This window comes from Nicotiana tomentosiformis, chromosome 4, assembly GCF_000390325.3.
Source record: "Nicotiana tomentosiformis chromosome 4, ASM39032v3, whole genome shotgun sequence".
NCBI classification, from domain to species: Eukaryota; Viridiplantae; Streptophyta; class Magnoliopsida; order Solanales; family Solanaceae; genus Nicotiana; species Nicotiana tomentosiformis.
In genome coordinates, this window is record NC_090815.1 from 64,410,268 (window position 1) to 64,436,248 (window position 25,981).

Sequence of the window (25,981 nt, forward strand, 5' to 3'; positions counted from 1 at the left end):
ATGTATGCTGGACTCGTGGAATCACATTCTTAACCTTACGGAGTGACGTAAGGTCGTTGCACCTTCGATTAACATTATGGACATCATACCATCAATATGAATTTCAATAGGATTCACGGATCATACCTACTTTCTTAGAATAACTTTATAAGAAAAGAACAACATGAACAACCTTAGTTGCTAGAAGTAGATCCGTTATAAAATAGCGTATCATTTACATTCATTTCACTTTAGATCATGCCAAAATAAAGAAGATAGTGCCTTAACATACCTTATCACAATATGTCCGATAACCACGTTGAACTCGTCTCATCGCACTGCAATCTACAGTAACGATAATAATGCTATCATTAAGCTACGAAAGATGCAACTATCATACAACGAACGACAAGCTTATTTTATATTAAAATGGGCAGAATATCCCCTGTATTCCTTGATTTCCCAAGTCCATCAACCAACACGAACCAAAACAAACTTCACCTATATACTTTCAGCACTACAACAGAAATCAAGCTACACAACAACAAGTGCATAAACATCACCAATGAAACTACTATTTAACACGACAAACGGCAAGCTCGGATTGATTCCTTTTTGAACCCTTTAACCTCAAAGTCATTCATTAATTAACTTAACAACATATCCAGCATGATATTAAGTACAATAGTAGGACATCTAACCTTCTATTCATCTCTTAATTCACCCTCAAACAGCCCAACAATCTAACAACAACAACAAGTATAACTTTCCATTGTTATGTTGTCCTTTCCCTTCATATTCACAATACCAACAACAAGTTTGACATGTAGACAATATTTTATGATAACAACATCATAAGAAAGTCATTTTCAAAGGCTTCTAACCATTTAAAGTTCATGGAAACAACCTTTCCAAAATAGTCCATTAAAAAGAATAACATCTCAAACTATTTCAAGTCTCTTTTTGTAGTATTTTGCTCAAATAATGCAACACAAAAACAACTTCAAGAACATGTAGTAGGATATTATACTCACCTTAACCAGTAGAAACAACACGAAATTTCCAAGCACAACCCACAACTATCCCCAATGACACTACAACACTATAGGTGTTGTATTCTCTTTTTGAATCAACTTTTGGTGTTCAAGTTGGTATGTAAACGCTTGTAATTCGGCTTGAAAAATATATATATATATATATATATATATATATATATATATATATATATAGTAGGGACTGATTATTGCCTTAAATAACAAGAACAACATGAAAGCTGAGGTTACTTCACTTTGAAGAACCCTCCATAACAGCCACAAGATGAAGAACTACGATCTAGCAAGCACCACGGGGTTTCTAGTATTGGATTCATGTTTTTATCTTAGGTTTTCACCCTATAATGATGGATGAACCCGCGAGAGCATTTAGGAGGGTTTAGGAACTGTTTTGGACTAGAAAAATGAGTTAAAATGATTTAGTATTGACTTAAATATAAGCTGGAGTTTTACACCGACTTTGTGGGTCCCATGAGAGCTGCTTGCACAGTCTCGCAAAAATGCGAATATCTCTCTACTACGATATCGTATCGATAAACGGCTAAGGTCCTTAGAAACTAGACTCATAGATCTTTAATTTTGAGGTAGATCACCCCGTAATTCCAAGTATATTTGTATAAAAGCTTAGCTATATTTGACCTAATGTTTAGCACATTAATGATTGTAACTTGTGATGACCTTTGCCAACTTTTATTTCATAACTCTCTTGACTTCAAACAATAACACACGGCTATCATACGACTATAATAACTCATAATATAACCTCCTTATAATGTTAATAACCATATTATCACCCAAAAAGTACATGTTATAACATTCCAACTTGTCGACTTTCAACGAAACTTATTTTCTTCAATTCGTTTAGCTTCTATGCCTTCCAACCCTCTTGGCACTTGGTATTCATGATCTAAAATATTTGTAACCTCCACGGTAACATGATTAACTTACTTTATAAACTTTTCAAAGATGATTTTGATTTTTGAGCTTACATCAATTGACTTACGACGTACTCTTACGTACGAAAACATGGGGTGTAACATCATTTCCCCCTTTGGAACATTCGTCCTCGAATGTTGACTAATGCGCTTATCAATCTCATAACCCATAGCTCTTATGAATATTTTAATATTGTCCTTGCCATCTAGGAAACTATTCTATGAATAAATCCAAAGGCCAGGGCATTCCCCTCTTTAGGCCTATTTCTCATACCACGACTTGTTATCGAAATTCTTACAATCTTGTAACTGTTGCTACCTTCTGTCATGCAGTATGTATGACTTTGTCCTTGTATGTGCACCTAAGCGACTCTTCTCTCCTTTTTCCTCCAGCTTTTAGCCAATCTCTAGGCCTCACTTTGGGAACATATACAAAACTTTCACAAGTTGTCCCTCTGGGCATCTATAGGTGTACTGAAGTTCTTCGCTTGGTACTTGTCGAACTTACAACTATTGCTATATCTTGTTTCATAGCCTCGGTTATATATGTTTATGGCTTTACTACATCTAGGTATCTTATACTATACCATAACACTTACTTCTATTTATAATTACCAAGGTCTGCTACCCAACTCTAGGTTACTCTCTCGTTGCTTATCCTATATGTATAAATCTAAGTCCCTTAATGCTTCCTCATTACTGTTCATCTTAAGACTGACAGCCTGATCTTATCTCATACTTTGGAACTTTCATCCATCTATTGTTGATCCACCTTAATATTCATTTATAGTCTACCACTGATAACTTGAAACCTCTTATGTAACATATTGTCACTATGGCTCACGTCTCATCGGGGAACATCTGGAGGTATTCGCCTGATCCACTTAGGGACAATACTATACTTCAATAATCGTATTTCATAGCATCCCAACGTGATTCACCTTATGGGGGTATTTTAATCCTGTACAATTCATGAAATCCCTTTTCTTTGAATCATTACCCAATCAAAGGCCTAAATGTCATTCTCTTATCTATCGCAATTAGTCCCTTATTCTACCATTAGGGCAACATTCCATCTCTTCTAAATGCTCCTAGTCTTAAACTCCTCTGAGTTCATTCAGGCTATAATGAGCTTCTTATAACTTACGGAAACCATCAGGTCTCTTATTGTGATTGGTTTAATCTCGTGGACTTACCTATTCTCGTCACCTTCTAACTCACATTTTCTTATCCTTACTCCTATCTACCTAAAACCTTGTCGCTCTACCATTCTTTAGCTTGTGACCTACACATATTTATTTATACTACTCGCAACCTTCCTTTAACTTGTTGTCACCATAGATTTCCTTATGTTATTTTGAAACCTCAAGCGAGACATCACGTCGTCTTTAATTCTTCTTTACTCTCATAACTAGACCTCTCGATACGGTGGAAGATATGCTACTGATGACACTACTATCATTTCTGGATACTGAATCACAATGCTTCTAGCCCTCTATCTGAAGTATACACTATTCACAACCTTCTACACTTGGGCATCTCGTACCTTCTTCACATTTACCTTACTTACCTTTAAATCTTGGATCATGTCTTCTTTCTCTTTCATAACCTCCCTTCCACATAGGCGGAATTCACATCCACACCTTAAAGCTCTACTATAATACTTGCTCCTCAGGTGCATACACAATCCGGCAGAAGCTTCATACTGACTTCTTATGAGGTTGGTACTCTTCTAAATAGATTTATCGTAGAGCCACTATAGAATATGGTCGTTGTAGTATCTCTTTTGTACCTCTGATATTTAGAGTGATTCTACAATGTTGTGAATCAGGATTTTTATAATTATCTAGGTCTAATAATCAGACTCCTGATTCCCTTAGCTGATGTAACTCTTTAGTTTCCTCTTCTCTCTCAGCCTTTAAGTATGCTTAAGCTATCTTCGGATATGTGGCTCATAGTATTAGTTATTACTTTAGCCTTTCATTGATGCTATGGAACATACATGATATAACCTTCTAACAGTTCAAGCCTTTGTCTATGATGTGGACTCAATTCTTTCTTTTAACTTATATCAGAGTCTCCTATAGCTGTATGAATGTCAACATATATGTTGCATGGATAACACTCCGAATTCTTAAGTGCGTTCATAAGGTAATTAACTCTGGGTCATTGATCGAATAATTCCTTCCGTGCCTTCTTAATTTTCTTTTGAAGTAAGCAATTACTTTTCCTGGTCGTTCTGCCACTTGTTGCATGAATACTTGGCTTATCTTAGTGCGCACATATATTGGAATTTCGTGCAACTCATATGATCTCGAATATTTCTTTTGATTTTACTTCTCGTTCATTAGTCACAGTAGGTGCCACTTTCTTATAGAGTGCATACGATGTTGTAGTGAGTCTAATATTACAAGACTATTATTTCTTTAGGTCACTATGCTTAGGTTGAAGCCTTCTTCCTTATTTTCTCAACTAGTCTTTCATTGTAGTAATTAGGGGAGACCCTCTGACTCTTGTAAAGCTGTGAGATTATTACATCATATACTCGATGGAATATTTGATGTTCTTACTCGCCTATAAATATCCTTAGTTACATACCTACGTGCCCTTATGCTCGTAGGGTTACTTCTGAACTCAAATTTTGATTGTCTCCTTAGTGGCACTCTCTCTTATTTTCGTAAAACGTAAATGGTAACTTTAACTACCCCAACTTCTATCTGAAAAATTTTCAAGGATTGCGCTCTCGTATCTGCGAGATTGAATTCCCTATGTTGCAGTGCACTATATTTATCTTGCATGATCTATTGATTTATCTGTATCTTCATTTCTAGCCATAACTAGACTCTTCCGAAATCAACTACTAACTACTCATTGGTCCATTCTCGTATCGATATTTCACGTAATCTCTCTTGGGTTATTTCCTTCGTCTTAACCTACCTCTCGTACTGGCTCCTTATGTATCAAGTATTCATTTGCACTTATTTATCAATAACATATGGTGCGGGAAACCTTACTGCCTCTCCCCGACGTCGTGCTTACATAATGTTCTGGATCGTAACATATCTGTAGGGTCTGAATAAGTGCAATCTCATTCCTTTCGCCTTTTTACCGAATTCTTCATTTTCTATTCCATAGTTACCTCATCATCTTTGGCGTCTTTTCACATATTTACTAACATCTTACTCAACCTTCGGTAACCCTTGTGTACCAAGGATAATTGAATATCTTACGCACGACGGTGAAACCTAGTATAACTGGCACACTTAGTCCCTTAAGCTTAACTCTGCTCATAGTGCTTTCTTTAAGGAAGTGTCTTCCTAAATGACCTTTAAAGGTTATTCTTCTATTTTCTATTCTATTATTATCGGAACACGATCTCTGAAATTCTCACGATGCCGACTATTATCAATTCCTTCGATCCCTAATTCATGTTCGATTTTTTTATCTTGTTTACTATCCGATACTAATTTCTATTACTCCAGGGGTCTAACTTTTCCTTATGGTAATCACGTTGGACTCACCAACTCATTTGTCGAAATGAGAATATGACTTTAGGGCTTATACTTTTATTGTCTCAGGGCATGTCTCCTCTTGTCTTTTCCTTCACTTGACTATAGACTCTGTCATCCTGTCATATTTTGATTTACTGTTATCACCCATTTATCACATCTTACTCATAATACTTCATTTACTGTATTCTTATTCTCCTGCTAGTATTTTTGTCTATCACCTTATTCTGAAAATATTAACAAAATATTCTTTTGCTTTTAGCTCCCCTTGCACCATCTTACTGGCTCTTCGGGTCTCCTAACATTCTCTCTTTACTAGGGACGAGAGCCAAACTAAGGTAAATATTTATCCCTACTAGTATTTATATCTAACTGTATTGTAACGATCCGACCGGTCATTTTGAGCTCTAGCACTTCGTTCGGTGGTTTGAGGCCTTGAGTAGCTTCACTTCATGTTTAATGACTTGTACGAACAGACGGAATCAAATTTCAGGAAGTTCGGAGTTGATTCGGATGGAAAATTTTCAATTCTGAAGATTTAAGTTGGAAGAGTTGACCAAGGTTTGACTTTTGAGTAAAAGACTTAGGAATAGGGATTTGAAGGTTTCAATAGGTTTGTATGATGATTTGGACTTGTGCATATGTTCGGGTTGAGTATCGAGTGGTCCGGAAGCATTTCGACGATTATTGTAGAAAGTTGGCATTTTGAAGGTTTTAGAATTTCTTAAGATTGATTTGAAGTGAACTTTGATTTTATTGATGTCTGTTTGTGATTTCGAGCCTTGGAATAGGTTCGTATCATGATTTGTCACTTGCACGTAAAGTTTGGCGTCATTCCAGAATGTTTAAGTGTATTTCGGATGCGTTCGGCGAAATTTGAAAGTTGAAAGGAGGGTTTTAATCGTCGATTCATAGTTTGGATGTTATTTGGAGTGATTGTATGGGGTCACTGGGGCCTCGATTGTGTTTCGGATGGGCTACGGGTCATTGTTTGAGTTGTTGTTTCTAAGATCTGGTGCATCCTTCTTCATGATCGCGAAGAAAGGGTCGTGATCGCGAAGAGAAAAGTGTTGTTCCAGGCCTTGTGGATCGAGATCGCGGAAGAAAATTCGTGATTGCGTAGAAGGAATTTTTGTTGTCGGTGGTGTGATGTTTGGAGCTTATATCTTGCAATCTATAAGGAATTTAGAGATGATCCAAAAATTGAAGTTGTAGCTCTTTGAATTTAGTTTTCAGAAAATCAAACCGTTTATCATTTGGAATTATGTACAAAATATTATGGCCATTAAACCAAAGAGTGTCTGTGAAGAAGAAACAAAATTTGTACATCGCGATCGTGAGGTTTTGGTTGCGATTGCGATGAAGGAAATGATGCTGGAACATTTGTTAATCGCGATCGCATGGATAATGATCGTGATCGCAAAGAAGGAGGCCTGCCAAGTGTATTAAACATCCAATTTCGGGATTTTGAGCTCATTTCATCAGTTTTAAGTTCTTGGAGCTCATGTGAGGCGATTTGGAGTGATTCTTGAAGATCGTTTTCACCATATATCATAAGGTAAGTTATTCTTACTTGTTTCGAGTTAAATACATGGGTTATATATGGATTTTAGCATGGAAATTTGATATAAATTATGGAATGTTTGGAAGAAAACCTAGAAATGGTATTTTTAGATTTTGACCACTAAATTGGACATGGAATTAGGAATAAATTATATATTTGACTTCATTGTATTATGGGTAATGTTTATCTTCAAAAAATTTCAGAATCTGGGCACGCGGGTCTGAGGGTTGACTTGGTTGACTTTTTGAGCGGAGTTAAAAATTATTATAAATTGATTAATTATGAGTATGGGAGTACATTTTTATTGGTTTGCACGTTGTTTGACTAGTTTTGGATCGATGTGCATTGGTTTGAGGTGTTAGAGAGGCGTTAGAGCCGGTTATGGAACTTCATTATGAGGTAAGTCTCCTATCTAACTTTGTGAGGGGGGAATCTGCCCCGTAGGTATTAAAATTGTTATGTGCTACTAGTTGTGGGTGCTACGTACGCACGAGGTGACGAGATTCCGTATGTAGCTAAAAGCATGTTAATGTCTGGGTAGACATAGGACTTTATCATGTAATATTTGAATTATTTGAACTCATTTTGCTATATTAATTAAGTGAATTTATAATTGAACTTGATATGGGAATATATTAGGCCGAGCTTTATCATCTTGAGTTGTTTAGCGAATATTGATAAACGGTAAAAGTCATTTATACTTTATGCTCCTGCACCTGTGTTGTAAGCATGTGACTCGTAATTTGATGAGTTTCTTCCTTTCCTGTGGATCTGGCCGAACGCCTCGCCACTATATTGAGATGCATCTCTGGTTCGCGCCGGTCAACATTCGGCAGTGTACACACCACTATGGATCGCGTCGTACGACCTCGTCATAATCGTGCGTTATACCGCTATCAGTCTGGATATTCACGAGATCCTCCTTCTATTGAGGCCTAGCATTTTATATGGTATTCCTCATCCGTTTCAGATTGCACTTGATATTTTAGATTTGTTGAGATGGCACATGAGATTTGAGAGATTTATATCATTAAAAGAAATTTTTGGAGGATTATGTTAGTTACAGTTTTTATCTCACTACTACTGTTGTGCTTCATATCTGTCATGAGTTATCATATTGATTTATTGGACCACTAGTAAGTATCAATATTGACCCCTTATCACTACTTCTCTAGGGTTAGGCTAGATACTTACTAGGTACGCATTGATTTACGTACTCATGCTACACTTCTGCACTAAATGTGCAGGATCTGACAGGTTCATTTGGTGGCCATCTTGGCGCATAGGCGCAACTGCTTAGGGGACTTTATGGTGAGCTGCTTTCTATGCTACGCATCGCAGCTCATAGAGTCTCCACCTTATATATTTACTTTATCCTGTCTATTTTATATTCCAGCAGGTGTTGTATTATTATTGCACTCTTTAGTAGAAGCTCATGCACTTATGACAACGGCTTTTGAGATGTTCTAGAAGTTGTTTGTGATTTTGCTTAGGTTTTACACACTTTTATTATCTATTCTATATAAATTGTAAGTTTGCATGATTTTAATACGTTGATTTCTTTATCTAATAAAATTCATGATTTCGAAAATAATAAAATGCATAATTAAGTTTGTACTTCACCGTTGGCTTGCCTAATAGCAATGTTGAGCGCTATCACGGCCTATAGTGCGTTTTGGGTCGGGACACCTTGGTATCAAAGCACCAGGTTCACTTAGGTCTCACGAGTTATGAGCAAGTCTTGTAGAGTCTTGCGGATCGGTACGTAGATGTCTGTACTTATCTTGGAGAGGCTATATGGCTGTTAGGAGAACTTCCCTTCCTTGATTCCTCATCGTGCGATATGATTTAGTTGAAGCTTATGACCTTAGGTTCCTTCCTACTTATTCGTACGTGATGTCATGCAGTTTTTATCGGTTGGGCACTGACGAGTTGTGAAAATGCTACAGATGTGGTGCATGATGTTTTTTCCTGAGTATGCAGGTAGACTATTATCGTCACCTTATGGAAAAGTGTTCTGTCATTTCAGCCCAGTATTGATGTTGCCTACAGTTTTGAGGCTATGCACAGTGTATTGTGTTGTTCATGCATTATTATCACGTAGTGCCGGTGTGAATTGTAATATGCTTACTTATGTGTCGCGACAATGAATAATTCAGGAGGAGGATTAATCAGTTCAAGATTGGGAGATTCGACATTTGATTCCAGCGGAGGAGAGGCAATTAGACTATAGATTTTCAGGCGTTGGTTGATGGAGTCGCGAGATTGGATATTTCCTAATTTAGTGGAACTCTTCTTAATATTGTGGTGTCGTCATCCTTGGTTGAATGTACTGAGGCTCATCGATGTGATGGTCTTCATCGGTTTACTTTCGGGGCAGGGTATTGTGGAATGGTACCTAAGAGGCAGTTATCAGAGATGGTGATGTGTGGCGGATTCGGGGTTGGATCGGTGCTTCCGGTGTTGAATGGTTCAAGAGGGATGATCTTTATGGAGGCTCATAGTTGGTGGCATTTATCAGTTCGGGTGCTACAGAGATGGATTAAGATTTGAGGCAGTATTTGGGCAAAGAAAAATGAGGAAGGACATGGTGGGAGGTGTCTCGCGGAGGTTGAATTTCTAGAGGTCGAGTAGTTCGCTTCGAAAGATGGTTAACTCAGAGTGAGAATGTTAGCGTATCGTATGGATTTTTGTGGTAGGATGGACACATGCTTCCAAAAAGATTGGAGTGATTATGGCCATGTTAAAAATGGACTAAATCTGTGTATTTTGTTCGAGATGACGGCTTTGTACTTTGAAAGTTTGAATATGATGGAAAGAGTTTGCTTGGGATATAATATGACTTCGAGTTTTGGATGCATCGCTGGACCTTTATTTGATGTTGATAGGAAAGAGTGGGCGCTTTCAACTGGTGGGCGAGCATTGGCTCAGGAGGATTAACTGATTTCGCGATGGCTGTAATCAGGGAAATGTCGTTCGAAGATGTCGATATAGGGTCACACAAGTGGGATATCTCCTGTGAGGTGTTACAAGTTGCATGATTCCTAGTAAAGGTCCTCTAAAGAACTTTATTTTCTATCCAACATGAAGTATGTACTACGATGTGAGCTGGGATCACTTGAATAAGATGGTGTAACAATGAGGAGGTCGAGTGTGTGTTTGGAGATGGTAATTCGAGTTATGTCATGCAAGTTTAACAAGAGATTGTGAGGAATTTGGCGGATCGACGGTGCGAAATCACGGTAACCAAAGAGGAGGAGTCATTGTGAATTATGGATTTATGTAATTGTGGCTTAAATCTAAGTGAGGGAGTCCACCTTCTACGATTAGGTCACATGATTGTGTGCCTTGGCAGTATCGGGTTATTGGTACATTGGCAGATTAGTTATGATTAAGAAAAGAGAGTCATTCAATTGCTTCTTCTGGGGTATTCGTGTGCTACCGGAGCACTGGGGTCTATCTATATATTCGGGACTAGGTCAGAGTGGGTGACTCTCAACAATGGTTCTAGTGGGTTCAAGAAGTAAAGTGCGGTGCCTAAGGATTTTCGAGTTCGTCGTGTGACTAAGGAATTAGTTTTGCAGCAAAGTGTGAAAGAGGCTTGGAGTATTTCTATGAATGTCACCGGGTCTGCGATGCGACATTAGAGAGATGGAAGAAACAACTTCGGATTCGCAGGAGGTCTTTCAGAACGGGTGTATCAGTTGGAGATACTATTGAGTGCATAAGGAGGGTATGAGATGGCTGATGGGTATTGAGATGATGTGGTCTCATGATTCGGGTCACTTGGGATGAGTGTTGTTTGAGGTCCGTTATGCATTTGAGTAGAACTATTATTTCAAAGGCAAGTCAAGAGTAAATTAGAAGAATCTGAGTCAGTTAGTAGTGGTTTGAATCAACATGGTTGTGGAAATGATCGGTTCCTTTGGGGTGGTAAGGCTATATAGGTGATTCGTGATTGTTTGTGCATGCTTGACAACCACCGTAATTTGATTGATTTGGAGGTATTTGATTCTGATGGCCTTGTTATGTGTAAATGAATCCCAGAAGAGTTATGGCGGCTTAGACGACAACTGGAGGTTTGCATTTTCTGTGATTATGGGAATTCGGTTACGTGTTACAATTTTTTCTCTAAAATTCGTTGAGTGAATGGCTTCTATATGATGAAGTGTTTATTCTATTGGTGGTTCAGTAGTTATGATAAAATTCGTGTACTCTCGCGTAGCGGCATGATAGGTGCAGTGAGCGATATAGAAATTGGAAGTTGAGGATCAAGGTTGCGGTTCGGTGTTGATAAAAAAAGTCACGAGCTTGGATGAGTGGGGGAGGATTTCAGATGTTCAGAGTATGCTGGCACTATTTTTGGGCAGCCTGAGGATGGTCTGTTTTATTGTAGGAGTGTTGGGTATTGAAATGCGGATGCTTGGCTAGTATTATAGAAATAGCATGATCGGTGGCCATTAATGTTCAGATTTTACTACCTGGTGCGGAAGGTTGCGGGAGTATATCCCGCGGGAAGATTGTATAAGTGTGACATGTTAGTCATTTGATTGTTAGAGATTGAAATCAGGTATGGAGATTTTGGTACTGTCGCCAATAGGAGAGGTTATGACTGAGAGGCGCTCTATTTCTTGGGTTGTGGACTGTGGGAGTTTGTTCCGGATTTGACGACTACTTGTATGTATCATGAATAGGGTCATTGTGGATCCTTAAAAGGTTATTGGCCTAGTATGGGATGATCGGAATCAGCTTGAGGTCCGTTAGTATATTTAATGTGAATGTATGCTCTACATCAGGTCAGATGTGTTCATTCAGCATAGCATTGCTTATGGAGGAGTCTTCGGGTGTTAGATGTTATTCTTGTCGTCATCTATTCTATGTAATACTCTATTATGCCATGTGGGTTGTAAGACGGCTTGATTCTTCGCACATGTGTTGTGATCCCGTGTAGCTTGTGGTGTTATATGAGCAAGATGGCTCTCTAGGTGCAAGTCGTTTATTGCACCTTAATCGTGATTAAGTTTTTGTAGTGCATGGCACTATCTGTTGCCCTAGGGTTGTATTTATGCACTTGGAGTGGTTGTGGTCGATATTCAGGTATTTCATAGGTATGAGCATTAGGGCTTGATGGGTATTTCCCTATTTATTGATATGTGTGGATCGGGTGCATGCCGCCACGAGTATGTTGTTTGGATCGGGTTGCATGCCACAATAATGTCATATTTGGATCAGGTTGTATGTCGCAACAGTGTCATGTTTGGATCAGGTTGCATGCCACAACGGTGTCATGTTTGGATCGGGTTGCATGCCGCAATGGTGTCATGTGTGGATCGGGTTGCATGCCGCAACAATGAGATGTTGAGTATGGTTTCTTATACTTATTTTGTGTGCCTTTTTTCTCATCTCTAAGATAGGTTCATAGCATCTGTTTGGCCATTTTATTCGTTACGCGAGATGGATGGTTCTTTTCCAGAATTTGTTCTTCGTTATGGGTCACATTCGAGTTTGTAGCTTGTTGGCGCATTGATGGCGTCATATGAGATTTTTGGCAGTGTTTAAGGTGGCTTATTTCCCGAGAAGCTTGTACTGCATGAGACGAGGTTATCGGACCTGAAATCAGTGTAATCAAATTTATATAGGGTATATTAGAGGAAAAATGTCACTATTCAGTTCAAAATAGGCAAAAGTTCTTGTTGAGCGGAGGACTCCATGATTTATTGATTTGATAGGTGGTTATGAGCTTCTATGCGTCGTTTTCATTATTGCATTATCGCGAGGGTTGGATCAGGGCTTATGCACATATGAGGTATACTACGGGCATCATGTTAGTGAATTTGTAGCTTCTACGGTTGGAGGATGTTATTATGGGCATACGAATTATGCGGTGCATTGTGTGATTTCAGCATGGGTGTATGATCATATTTGGTACAGCGGGTTAAGATTGATATGGTGTTCGTATGTTAGAATGAGGTCTCGTAAAGAATTTTGAATGTTGGAATTTGGTTCTAAGGCTTGTGGGCTAAGGTAGTAGGAAGGATCTTCAGTCTGGCTCGAGCTAATATATTCACATGGGTTGTGGTGGCATGGGTAGGCGCACGAGGTGTTAAATAGTGGTTTTGGGCAATTCCGGAGGGGTTCTTGGCACATTCGAGGACGAACGTATGTTTAAATAGGGGAGAATGTAATGACCCAACAGGTCGTTTTGAGCTCTAGCACTTCATTCGGCGGTTTGAGGCCTTGAGTAGCTTCACTTCATGTTTTATGCCTTGTAAGCATAGTCAGAATCGAATTCCGGGAAGTTCAGAGTTGATACGGATGAAAAATTCTCAATTCGGAAGCTTTAAGTTGGAAGAGTTTACCAAACGATCTCGGAATCGGGATTTGACGGTTTCAATTAGTTCATATGATGATTTCGGACTTGTGCGTATGTTCGGGTTGAGTATCGGGTGGTTTGGAAGCATTTCGGTGCTTATTGTGGAAAGTAGGCATTTTGAAAGTTTTAGAATATCCTAAGATTAATTTGAAGTGAAATTTGATTTTATTGATGTCCGTTTGGGATTCCGAGCCTTGGAATAGGTTCGTATCGTGATTTGTGACTTGCACGTAAAGTTTGGCGTCATTCCGGAATGTTTAAGTGTAATTCGGACGCGTTCGGTGAAGTTTGAAAGTTTGAAAGTTTGAAAGTTGAAATAATGGTTTTGATCACCGATTCATAGTTTGTATGTTGTTTGGTGTGATTTGAGGCCTCGAGCAGGTTTGCATCATGTTTTGAGAATGGTTGGTATGATTAGATGGGGTCCTGGGGGCCTCGATTGTGTTTCAGATGGGCTACGGGTCATTTCGCCATGTTTGAGCCGTTGTTTCTGAGATCTGGTGCATCCTTCTTTACGATCGCGAAGAAAGGGCCGCGATTCCAAAGAGCAAAGTGTTGTTCCAGGCCTTGTGAATCGCGATCGCGGAAGAAAATTCGTGATCGCGTAGAAGGAATTTCTGTTGTCAGTGGTCTGAAGTTTGGAGCTTATATCTTGCAATCTATAAGGAATTTAGGATGATCCAAAAAACGAAGTTGTAGTCCTTTGAATCTAGTTTTCAGAAACTCAAACCGTTTATCATTCGGAATTTTGTACAAAAAGTTATGGCTATTATACCGAAGAGTGTCTGTGAAGAGGAAACAAAATTTGTGCATCGCGATCGCGAGGTTTTGGCCGAGATCGCGATGAAGGAAACAATGTTGGAACTTTTGTTAATTTGATCGCATGGATAATGACCGTGATCGCGAAGAAGGAGGCCTAGCAGGTGTATTAAATATCTAATTTCGGGATTTTGAGCTCATTTCATCAATTTTAAGTTCTTGGAGCTCATGTGGGGCGATTTGGGGTGATTCTTGAAGATCGTTTTCTCCATTTATCATAAGGTAAGTTATTCCTAGTTGTTTCGAGTTAAATACATGGGTTATATATGGATTTTAGCATTGAAATTTGATAGAAATTATGGAATTTTTGGAAGAAAACCTAGAAATGGTATTTTTAGATTTTGACCACGAAATTGGATATGGAATTAGGAATAAATTATATATTTGACTTCGTGGTATTTTGGGTAATGTTTATCTTCAAAAATTTCAATTATGAGTATGGGAGTATATTTTTATTGGTTTGCACATTGTTTGACTAGTTTCGGATCGATGTGCATTGGTTTGAGGTGTTAGAGAGGCGTTGAAACCGGTTATGGAACTTTGTTGCGAGGTAAGTCTCATGTCTAACTTTGTGAGGGGGAATCTGTCCCGTAGGTATTAAAATTATTATGTGCTACTAGTTGTGGGTGCTACGTACGCACAAGGTGATGAAAGTCCGTACGTAGCTAAAAGCATATTTATGTCCGGGTAGACATATGACTTTATCATGTAATATTTGAATTAATTGAACTCATTTTGCTATATTAATTAAGTGAATTTATAATTGAACTTTATTTCGAAATATATTAGGCCGAGCTTTATCACCTTGAGTTGTTTGGCGATATTTGATAAACGGTAAAAGTCATGTTTACTTTTGCTCCTGAACCTGTGTTGTAAGCACGTGACTTGTAATTCGATAAGTTTCTTCCTTTCCTGTGGATCGGGCCAAACGTCTCGGCAGTATATTGAGATGCATCTCTAGTTCGCGTCGGTCGACCCTATACAGTGTACATGCCACTCTAGATCGGGTCGTACAACCTCGGCATAGTCGTGCGTTATACTGCTATCAGTGTGGATATTCACGAGATCACCCTTCTATTGAGGCCTGGCATTTTATATGGTATTCCTCATCCGTTTGAGATTGCACTTGATATTTCAGATCTATTGAGATGGCACATGAGATTTGTGAGATTTATTTCGTTAAAAGAAATTTTTGGAGGATTATGTTAGTTACAGTTTTTATTGCACTACTACTGTTGTGCTTCATATCTGTTATGAGTTATCATATTTATTTATTGGACCACTAGTAAGTGTCGATGTCGATCCCTCGTCACTATTTCTCTGGGGTTAGGCTAGATACTTACTGGGTATGCGCTGATTTACGTACTCATGCTACACTTCTGCACTAAATGTGCAGCATCTGACAGGTTTATTTGGTGGCCATCTTGGCGCGTAGACGCAACTGCTGAGGGGACTTTATGGTGAGCTTCTTTCTATGCTACGCACCGCAGCCCACCGAACCTACATCTTATTTATTTACTTTATCCTGTCTATTTTATATTCCAGACAGATGTTGTATTATTATTGCACTCTTTTGTAGACGCTCATGCACTTGTGGCACCGGGTTTTGGGATGTTCTAGAAGTTGTTTGTGGTTTTGCTTAGCATTTACACACTTTTATTATCTATTCTACTTAAATTTTAAGTTTCCATGATTTTAATGCGTTGATTTCCTTATCGAATAAAATTCACGATTTCAAAATTAATAAAATGCATAATTAAGTTGGTAGTTCACCGTTGGCTTTCCTACAGGCGACGTTGGGCGCCATCACGATCTATAATGCGTTTTGGGTCATGACATGTACTTTTTTAGAGTGCACCATCTGGGTGTCTCACAAGGAGAACTGTTATCATATTTGCAATATCCTTCAGAAATGTCAGCTAACGCTAACAATCTATCAACCATTTTGGGTTACTCTAACCCCAGCAGGATCCTGATATCCCATCATTCTTTTAAACAATATATGTTAGCTACCATAGGGCATAACTGAGATGGGGGTTGTCAAGTCTAAATATCTCTATTACTGTTGAAGGTAACTCGGAATACTTATATGTCTCTTCCTGAATTGTAACTCATAATCTTTACTAACTGGGTACCTCGTACCATTCTTCATTTTGCTTCTTTTATTTGTTGAAACTTGTATCTACCTTCCGATTCTCTCCTTGCTTTTTTTTCCTTATGGGTGGATAGATATTCAAGCCTTAGGGATCCTTATCAAGAAGCTCACACATCTTAGTACACACATGATCTGCTGAAGACCTAACATTTACTCATCATAAACATGATGCAAAATCGAGTTCCTCTTACTCAAATCTTCCACAGCCACCTCCGTCTACAAGGTAAACATCATAGCTTAGACATTAGCGTGTTCGCCACCACACTGGCTGGAGCCACATTCAATCTCTCACCAAATGTCTTTTTGGATGTAGGTATCGTTGTATTACGACTAAAATAGAATTTAGGAGTCTGAATTATTACAACTGAGCTCTACCACACGATCTAAAGTAAGAAGAAAGAAAGATAGTCCTACATGCCCTGTAGCCTCCTGCTTATAAGTGTGGTACACAACACACCCATAAATAAGATTCTACCAGACACGGCTTGTAGACTCCCTAGGATAGAACAACTCTGATACCACTTTCGTCATGACACAAACTGAAGGGCCGTGACGGGCACCCATTACCTAACTCAACCGAGTACCAACGTAATGTATCCTTCTTATCATACTATCATGGGTAAATGAACCGGAAAGGCCGTCATGAGATAACCAGAACTAAACATAAGAGAATACTCGACATAGGACGACCAAACATGGTATACTAACTTATACATGTGACACATAGGCCTATAAGACCGAAATGATCATTTGTACACTCAAATCATAGGCTGACGAGGCCATACAATCATCCATATATATGACATATGTCTACAAGGCTCTAAAAGTACATAAACATCATAAAGGCCAGGACAGGGCCCCGCCATACCAGTCAATATATGTCCTAAGCATACTGATCAAATAGGCAACTCCGGAGCAAGTGGAGTGCACCAACACCTTCCATTGAGCTAATAGCCTACAAGGAGGACTACCAATATATCTATCGGGACCTGCAGCCATGAAACGCAATATCCCCAAGAAAAAGGACGTCTGTACGAATAAAGTACCGAGTAAGTAAGATAAGAAAGCATAGATAAGAATAGTAATGTAAAGAGAGATAGAGATAACATCTGAGTGCCTCTGAGGGCGACTGGCATAAAATGCATGATACATATATATACATATAACTTTAATGACATACGCCTTTGTGGGCATCGTCATCATCATATCGTACCCGGCCTCGAAGAGGACTCAGTAAAAATGTACCGACCATCATAAGGCTCGGTAGAATCATTCCTGGTCACGTGGAGCTCGGTAAACCCAACTGATCAGTGGTTGCACAATAGGTGTCGTACCCGACTGACTATAGCGCAACTCGATAGAGTAAAATAGATACATATATATAATGCATGCTGGACTCATTGAATCACAATTTCAACCTTCCAAAGTGACGTAAGGTCGTTGCCCCTTCGATTAACATTATGGACATCATACCATCAATATGAACTTCAATAGGATTCACGGATCACACATACTTTCTTAGAATAACTTTATAAGGAAAGAAAAACATGGACAGCCTTAGTTGCTAGAAGTAGATCCGTTATAAAATAGCATATCATCTACGTTAATTTCACTTTAGATCATATCAAAAGAAAGAAGAAACTGTCTTAATATACCTTATCACAATCTGTCCAATAACCACGTTGAACTCCTCTTGTCACACTTCAATCTACATGAACGATAATAATGATATCGTTAAGCTACGAAAGATGCAACTATCGTATAACGAACGACAAGCTTATTTTATATTAAAACGGGCAGCATCTCCCCTGTTTTCCTTGCTTTCCCAAGTCCATCAACCAACACGAACCCATAAAACCTTCACCTATATACTTTCAGCACCACAGCACAAATCAAGCTACAAAACAACAAGTGCATAAATATCACCAATGAAACTACTATTTAACACGACAAACGGCAAGCTCGAATTGAATCCATTTTTAAACCTTTAACCCCAAAGACATTTATTCATTAACTTAATAACATAGCCATAATGATATTAAGTACAATGGGAGGACTTCAAACCTCCTATTCATCTCCCAATTCACCCTCAAACAGCCCAACAATCTAACAACAACAACAAGTACAACTTTTCATTGTTATATTGTCCTTTCCCTTCATATTCATTCACAATACCAACAACAAGTTCGACATGTAGATAATATTAATAACAACATCATAAGAAAGTCATTTTCAAAGGTTTCCAACCATTTAAAGTTCATGGAAACAACCTTTCCAAAACAGTCCATTAAAACAATAACATCTCAAACTATTTCAAGTCTCCTTTTGTAGTACTTTGCTCAAATAATGCAACCAACGCACAAACAACTTCAAAAAAATATAGTAGGATGTTATACTCACCTTAACCAGTAGAAACAAAATGAAATTTCAGCTAAGTACAGCCCACAACTATCCTCAATGACACCACAACATTGTAGGTATTGTATTCTCTTCTTGAATCAACCTTTGGTGTTCAAGTTGACGTGTAAACACTTGTAGTTCACCTTAAAAATCTAATATATATGAAGGAGGGACTGATTATTACCTTAATCAACAAGAACAACACGAAACCTGAGGTTACTTCACTTTGAAGAATCCTCCAAAACAGCCACAAGATGAAGAACTACGATCTAGCAAGCACCACCGGATTTCTAGCGTTGGATTCATGTTTTTATCTTAAGTTTTCACCCTAGAATCATGGAGGAACACTTGGAGAGTATTAAGGAGGGTTTAGGAATTGTTTTGGACGAGGAAAATGAGTTAAAACGATTTAGTATTGACTTAAATACAAGCTGGAGTTTTACACTAACTTTGTGGGTCCAATGAGAGTTGCTTGCATAATCTCGCAAAAATGCGGATATCTCTTCTTCGATATTGTATCGAGGAACAGTTAAAGTCATTCGAAACTAGAGTCGTAGATCTTCAACTTGGTAGGTAGATCATCCCGTAATTTCAAGTATATTTATAGAAAAACGCAGCTACATTTGACCTAATTTTCAGCACATTTATGAATGTAACTTGTGATGACCTTTGCCAACTTTTGTTCCATAACTCTCTTGATTTCGAAACATTATACACGACTATCATACGACTAGAATAACTCATAACATAAACTCCTTATAATGTTAAGCACCCTAGTCTCACTCCAAAAGTACATGTTATAACATTCCAACTTGTCGACTTTCGACGAAATTTATTTTCTTCAATTCGCTTAACTTCTAAGCCTTCTGACCCTCTTGGTACTTGGTATTCATGATCTTAAGTATTTGTAACCTCCACGGTAACATGATTAACTTACTTTGTAAACTTTTTAAAGATGATTTCATTTCTGAGAATACATCAATTGACTTACGACATACTCTTACGAAAATATGGGGTGTAACAAGTGTTATAAAAGAAGTGCTCTGAATATGTTAATATAGATTTATTATAGATTTCGTCTTCTTGTTCATCCTTGTGTGTCTATTAAAGAAGTGCTCCAAAAACATTCAAAACCGTAAACACAACAAACATTTAATAAATTAGTTTTTATTAACACCTTAATATAAATATTGAATACAAGGTAAACAACCTTCAAAAAAAATTAAGGGAAGATAGAAACTCCCTTATAAAAGGAAAAATAACAATGAACCAATATGAAAGGTATAAAATATTATTCTGCTCTAATTTGTTAGAGGATAACAGAGCAAACAAGAGAAGTGGAACAATTCACAATTGTTAACCATCTGTTTCAGATCTTGTCCTGCAACATAACACATACATATACTAATAAAATATTCGTAAATCTTAAACACATCGAATTTTCAAATAATATACCTACAACAAAAATTAGCAGAGTACATAGTACTAACTGCTAGTGGGTTCCTAAATATGTCCCCTTACTGGAGCTTTAATTAATTCTGTATCTTGATGCTAAAATTAGCCGTATAAAATTCAAAATATAGAAAGGAATAAATTGGATCATAGGATTTCTTTAGAGATAGTTTAGGAACAATAATCCATGAATAGCTTCAATTACTAACTCATATAGGAAAGACAACAGTCAAAAGTTACCCTATGAATTCTCTCAATTATTTTGAGTGTTTCTTCCAAGAAATGTAAGGACATGTTGCTTAAATAAGCAGCTGCAGACATTCTCTTTTGCTTAAAAGATGCGAGCTTTGAAATGGATCAAATTAAGAATTTTATCAGTCTCCTATTACTTTCTAAAGCAACAAAGAACAATGTCACTTCTAAATTAATTTCTATAGTGATACTGGATACCACAGAGTTACAGTTCTCTCCAACCTAACTCCAACTACAATTCTCATCTACAAACTCGCCCAAATCTATAAAAGTAGGAGGTACTTACTCCACTTCTCTCAGAACACCACCTTTCTTTTTGAGATAAAGCTAAGAATAATCTAACGGAGTTCATGAATTTACCGAAATTCGGTCTTTTAAATTTTTCTTTAATTCCTTATTTGATTCTTTATAGTAAGAATTAATCAATTAATCGTCATCATGAGTAAATGTAGAAATTCCTTTATTGACATCAAATAAGGACCTCCAGAATCATGAAAATACATTCTCATTATTCATCAATGTCTCCTAATTTGCTAGGTGAGAAAGAGAAGGTTTAGGATCCAGTTTTCTAAAAACAGTCTCAGGAAGACCAGGGAAAAAACCGAATCAGAGGAAAGCACGCACATTCATAAATATTAGTTCTTACTTGAAATAAATATTCAAAGCAGTATCTCAATTTCACTTGAAGTTCAAATAGTGAAACCATGCCTGGTCGATATGTATAAGAAAAATGAATGAGACAGGGCAAAACATAATACTTACCCTGACAAAGCAATCATGCTACTGCATTCTCAATATGGTTGCTACAGTAGATGGAACCAGTGGAATGTGCTCCTTGACATAGTCTTGAAAACAGCTCGTGACATAAAAATAAAGTTACAATAGGGCATGTCTAGAGTCTAGAATTTCAAGGATATATAAAGCGAGTCAACTCAAATAGCCAACTAATATTCATTAACCTCTAAAGTCTCATAAACATCTACTTCTCCTAACAGTTTAGGAAATCTAAAGCCTTAAATTAACTCACTTAAACAACTTTAATAGGAATTTATTTCCACATTATTAGTTGAATAGATAAATATAGTGATTCCTTTAAAAAGTTGGTCCATGTTTTTTAGAATGTCATTAGCCTCTGCAACACTTTAGCAGAAATCTAGCCAATCAAGCTCTTTTTCTAGTCTAAAGATGGGGCGATACACAATTGTACCTGTGAATTAGGATCGATGTTCACACAAATATGTATGGTTTATTTCCATAAGCTGCACATGAAAGACAGGGAGAAGTGGAGCAATAAGTTAAAGAAAGGAACAAGGCAAAATTTAGGGAATAGAAAATGACAGACATGTACACTCCCTATTAACCATGGAATCATGTCCAGTCCTTTCCCCTTATTAGTTGATAACCTTTTCCATTATTAGTTGATAACTATGAAAATTCATAATGATAAATAAAGTTCTCCAGGAATATCCTGCAACCCTAAATTGGACTATCTCGGGTTGATTAGTTTGAGTAAATATCTTGAATTAGTCTGAATAAAGGAAACCCTTTGGAACAAAGCTTCATAATTTCAAAACTGCAATGAATTATTCCCCAAAAAGCAGTCTAAGTATTTAGAAAAACAAAGACAAAATTGAATGATAACCCTACATTGGTCAAATACATTAACAAAACATTTGCAAGAACGTCAGATTAACCAAAATTAAATCAAGACTCCAGATTTTGCAGATTCAAAAAAAAAAAAAAAAAGAGTCCAGATTTTTTCTTATTTAAGCAAAATTCCTTAAAATAGTAGATGTTAACTTAATTAAATAAAGGAAAGAGAGCAAACACGCTGATATTACATAGACAAGGAAACACCCAAAAATTTATGAATATAAATTAATGCAAGAATAGAATTGAAGATTCCTATTAAGCACCAGTTAACATACCAATCTAAACTACCGTAAGCCGCACAGGAGCTAAGCAACAATTGTGAGGAAACATTTCCCGGCTATGCTAGCATTCAAGGTTTATTTGGAGCGTTCAATATTCAACAACATTCAATTATAATATGAGCAAAAAATGACAAAACACTCACATGCGGTAACTTTGAATGGCCATATCATAGTCCTGAGTCTCCTGACATATATAATGTTCAAGAAATATCAAACGGTAAGAAGAAGTGAAAAATGATATGCAAACAACCGATAAGATATTTTTTCAAATCAATGAGAAAAATACCTTTAAACTAAATTATCAACACAGAAAAAGAAAGAAGACTCTATGTAGAATTACTCGTTCTAACCATCTCGACAAAGAAACCCATCAAATTTTGGAAAGAAAAAAGACTTGATAAGAAAAAGGAAAAAAAATCTTAAATGAAAGAGAGCTCACCAAGAAACACTGAAGAAGGACTAATTTGCAACAATGGAGGAGGACCTATTTATAGGAATAGAATTTTGCAGAGAGAATATGATAACAGAGAAGATAATAAAGTGAGGGAAAGTAGAAGGAAGATATATTTGAAGAAAGAAAGAGAAGTGTTTGGGTGTATAAGTGAAAATGGAGGTGGAAACCAGTTGTTAGCCACACCGATTATTAAACAGTAACACGTGTATAAAGATAAGAAAGAATGGTATCGTACCTTAGCAGTAGTATCGTTTTAAGTGGGTCACGTTCCAGGTATTTGGAAGTTGCTCATCATTCCCTGCTTCGAGCTTGTATGAACCTTTACCGGTAATCTTGATAATTTAATATGGACCTTCCCAGTTCGGCCCCACCTTCCCTTTGTTTGGGTTTCGAGTATTCAATACCACCTTTCTTAATACCAAGTCCCCGATATTGAAGTGTCGAAGGTTAGCTCTCCGGTTGTAATACTTTTTGATCCGTTGTTTTTGGGTGGCCAACCGGACAAGGGCAGCCTCGCGCCTCTCATCCAATAGTTCCAGTCTCATGTTCATGGCCTCACCGTTTGACTCTTCAGTCGCATATCGGAACTTGAAACTTAATTCTCCTAGCGTCGTAGACCAACGAGAATGGGGTGGCCCCGCTACTAGATTTTGAGGTCGTACGGTACGCCCACGGGACTTCGGGCAAAATTTTCTTCCATTTTCCTTTGGCGTCGATCAGTCTCCTCTTAAGGTTTTGGAGTATGGTCTTGTTTGTAGGGAGTTGATAGGATCCTCTTGACCTTATGGTCCTCAAAATATTTGCTCACCTTACTGTCGATGAACTGTTTTTCGTTGTCAAATACGATCTCGGCCGGCATTCCGAACCGACATATTATGTGGTCCCAAATAAAATTAATAACTTCTTTCTCTCTGACTTTCTCAAATGCCCAAGCTTCAACCCAATTAGAAAAATAGTCAGTCATAAATAATATAAATTGAGCCTTACAGGATGCCCATGGCAGCGGACCGACGATGTCTATTAACCATTTCATGAATGGCCAAGGTGACAAGACCGAATGCAGCAGCTCCTCGGGCTGGTGGATCATCGGTGCGTGCCTATGACAGCCGTCGCGTCTCCGTACGAACTCCTTAGCATGTTTCTCCATATCGATCCAGTAATAGCCGGCTCTGATTATTTTATGGACTACCGATGTGGACCCTGAGTGGTTTCCGCAGGTGCCTTCGTGAACTTCACTCAAAACGTATTTGGTGTCTCCCGGCCCCAGACATACGGCAAGTGGGCCATCGAATGTTCTTCTGAATAGGGTGTTATCTTCGGACAGGCTTAACCTGGCCGCCTTCGTATGTAGAGCTCTTGATTCTTTAGGATCCGAGGGTAGCTTCCCGGTCTTTAGGTAATCTATATACTTGTTTATCCAGTACCAAGTTAAGCTTGTCGAGTTTATCTCGGTGTGGGCTTCTTCCACTACCGATTTCATGAGTTGTATGACCGTTTCTGAGTTGAACTCATCCTCATCAACAGATGACCCCAAGTTGGCTAGAGCATCGGCTTCGCTGTTTAGATCCCGTGGTACGTGTTGCAAGGTCCACTCCTTGAATCGATGTAGAGTTACCTGTAGTTTATCCAGGTATCTCCGCAATCGTTCCTCTTTTACTTCAAACGTCCCATTGACTTGATTCACCACAAGGAGGGAATCACATTTAGCTTCGATCACTTCGGCCCCCAGGCTTTTAGCCAATCCGAGACTTGCAATCATGGCCTCATACTCGGCCTCATTTTTCGTCAATTTCACAGTTATAAAGATTATCTAACTACGTTACTGTAACGACTCGGCCGGTCATTTTTAGAGTTATAGCCCCGATCCCCTATTAACTGCTTCTCCCATATCTATTTCTGCTATTGTGACTTGCTTGGAGATTTTGTTTTGGTTTTTGGAGTGATTTGGGACACTTAGTCCCTAAACAAAAGCTTAAGTCTTAAGATTTTGACCGTAGTCAGAACTGTATGAAGACGACTCCGGAATGGAGTTTTGTCGGTTCCGTTAGCTCCGTTGTGTGATTTTGGACTTAGGAGCGTGTCCAGATTGTGTTTTGGAGGTCCATAGCTTATTTAGGCTTGAAATGGGGAAAGTCGAATTATTAGAGTTTTGGACCGGTAGTGAAATTTTTTATATCGGGGTCGGATTTCAATTCTGGAAGTTGGAGTAGGTCCGTAGTGTTGATTATGAGTTGTGTGAAAAATTTGGGGTCAATCGGACGTGGTTTAGTTAGCTTCGGCATCGGTTGTCGAATATGGAATTTTCAAGTTTCTTTAAGTTTGATTTGGAGGGTGATTCGTGATTTTAGCATTATTTAATGCGATTTGAGGGCTCGACTAAGTTTGTATGGTATTTTAGGATTGGTTGGTATGTTTGGTTAAGGTCCCGGGGGTCTCGGGTGTGTTTCAGATGCTTAACGGATGAATTTTGGACTTAGGGAAGTTGGTGAGTTTTGTATGGTTCTGCTGTTTCGCACCTGCGGAGGGGAGACCGCAGGTGCGGACTCGCACGTGCGGAGGAACAGGCGCAGATGCGGATTTCGGAAGCTTGACCAGGGGTTGTATATGCGAGGAATTTACGCATTTGCGATACCCGCAGATGCTCCCAAGGATTCGCAGGAGCGGAGGAAGACCACAGAAGCGGACAGTGTTCCGCAGGCGCACACGGGCAGGTGCGGCCCCCATTGCCGCAGGTGCGGACCCATCCCTCTTAAGTGATTTCTGCACCTGCGGGAGATTTTCTGCAGATGCGGCATCGCAGGTGCGTCCCATGGCCCGCACGTGCGAAGATCGCTGGGCAAAAAGGGGCAGAATCTAGGGTTGAGGTTCATATTCAAAAATTTGATTTTTGAGCTCGAGAGAAGGCGATTTCTTGAGGGATTTTCAGAGAAAGCTTTGGGGTAACGATTCCTAACTTGTTTTTGGTTGTATTTAGTTAATCTATTGTTATTTTCTTCATTTAATTACGGAATTTGAGTGAGAAAGTTGGGAAAATGGGGAAAAAGTTCCCCAACCAAATTTCTGAGTTTTAGTGGGATTTAGACATCGGATTTGGATAATTTTG

The 25,981-nt window shown here is 38.3% G+C and overlaps 1 long non-coding RNA gene across 3 annotated transcripts; it reads right to left on the reverse strand.

Annotated features, from left to right (window-relative positions):
* Positions 1 to 17,069: 17,069 nt before the first annotated feature.
* LOC104087706 (uncharacterized) lies at positions 17,070 to 23,073 on the reverse strand. Of its 3 annotated transcripts, none has more exons than XR_684353.4 (6): positions 22,864 to 23,073; positions 22,568 to 22,608; positions 21,698 to 21,749; positions 21,253 to 21,335; positions 18,042 to 18,250; positions 17,070 to 17,415 (listed from the first exon to the last, which is right to left on the reverse strand). It is a non-coding gene; the product is annotated as an uncharacterized lncRNA (long non-coding RNA). The 3 variants fall into 3 exon arrangements; XR_684352.4 differs by having other exon boundaries at positions 18,042 to 18,283; XR_011415432.1 differs by having other exon boundaries at positions 18,042 to 18,283; positions 21,253 to 21,749.
* Between the last annotated feature and the right edge of the window lie 2,908 nt (positions 23,074 to 25,981).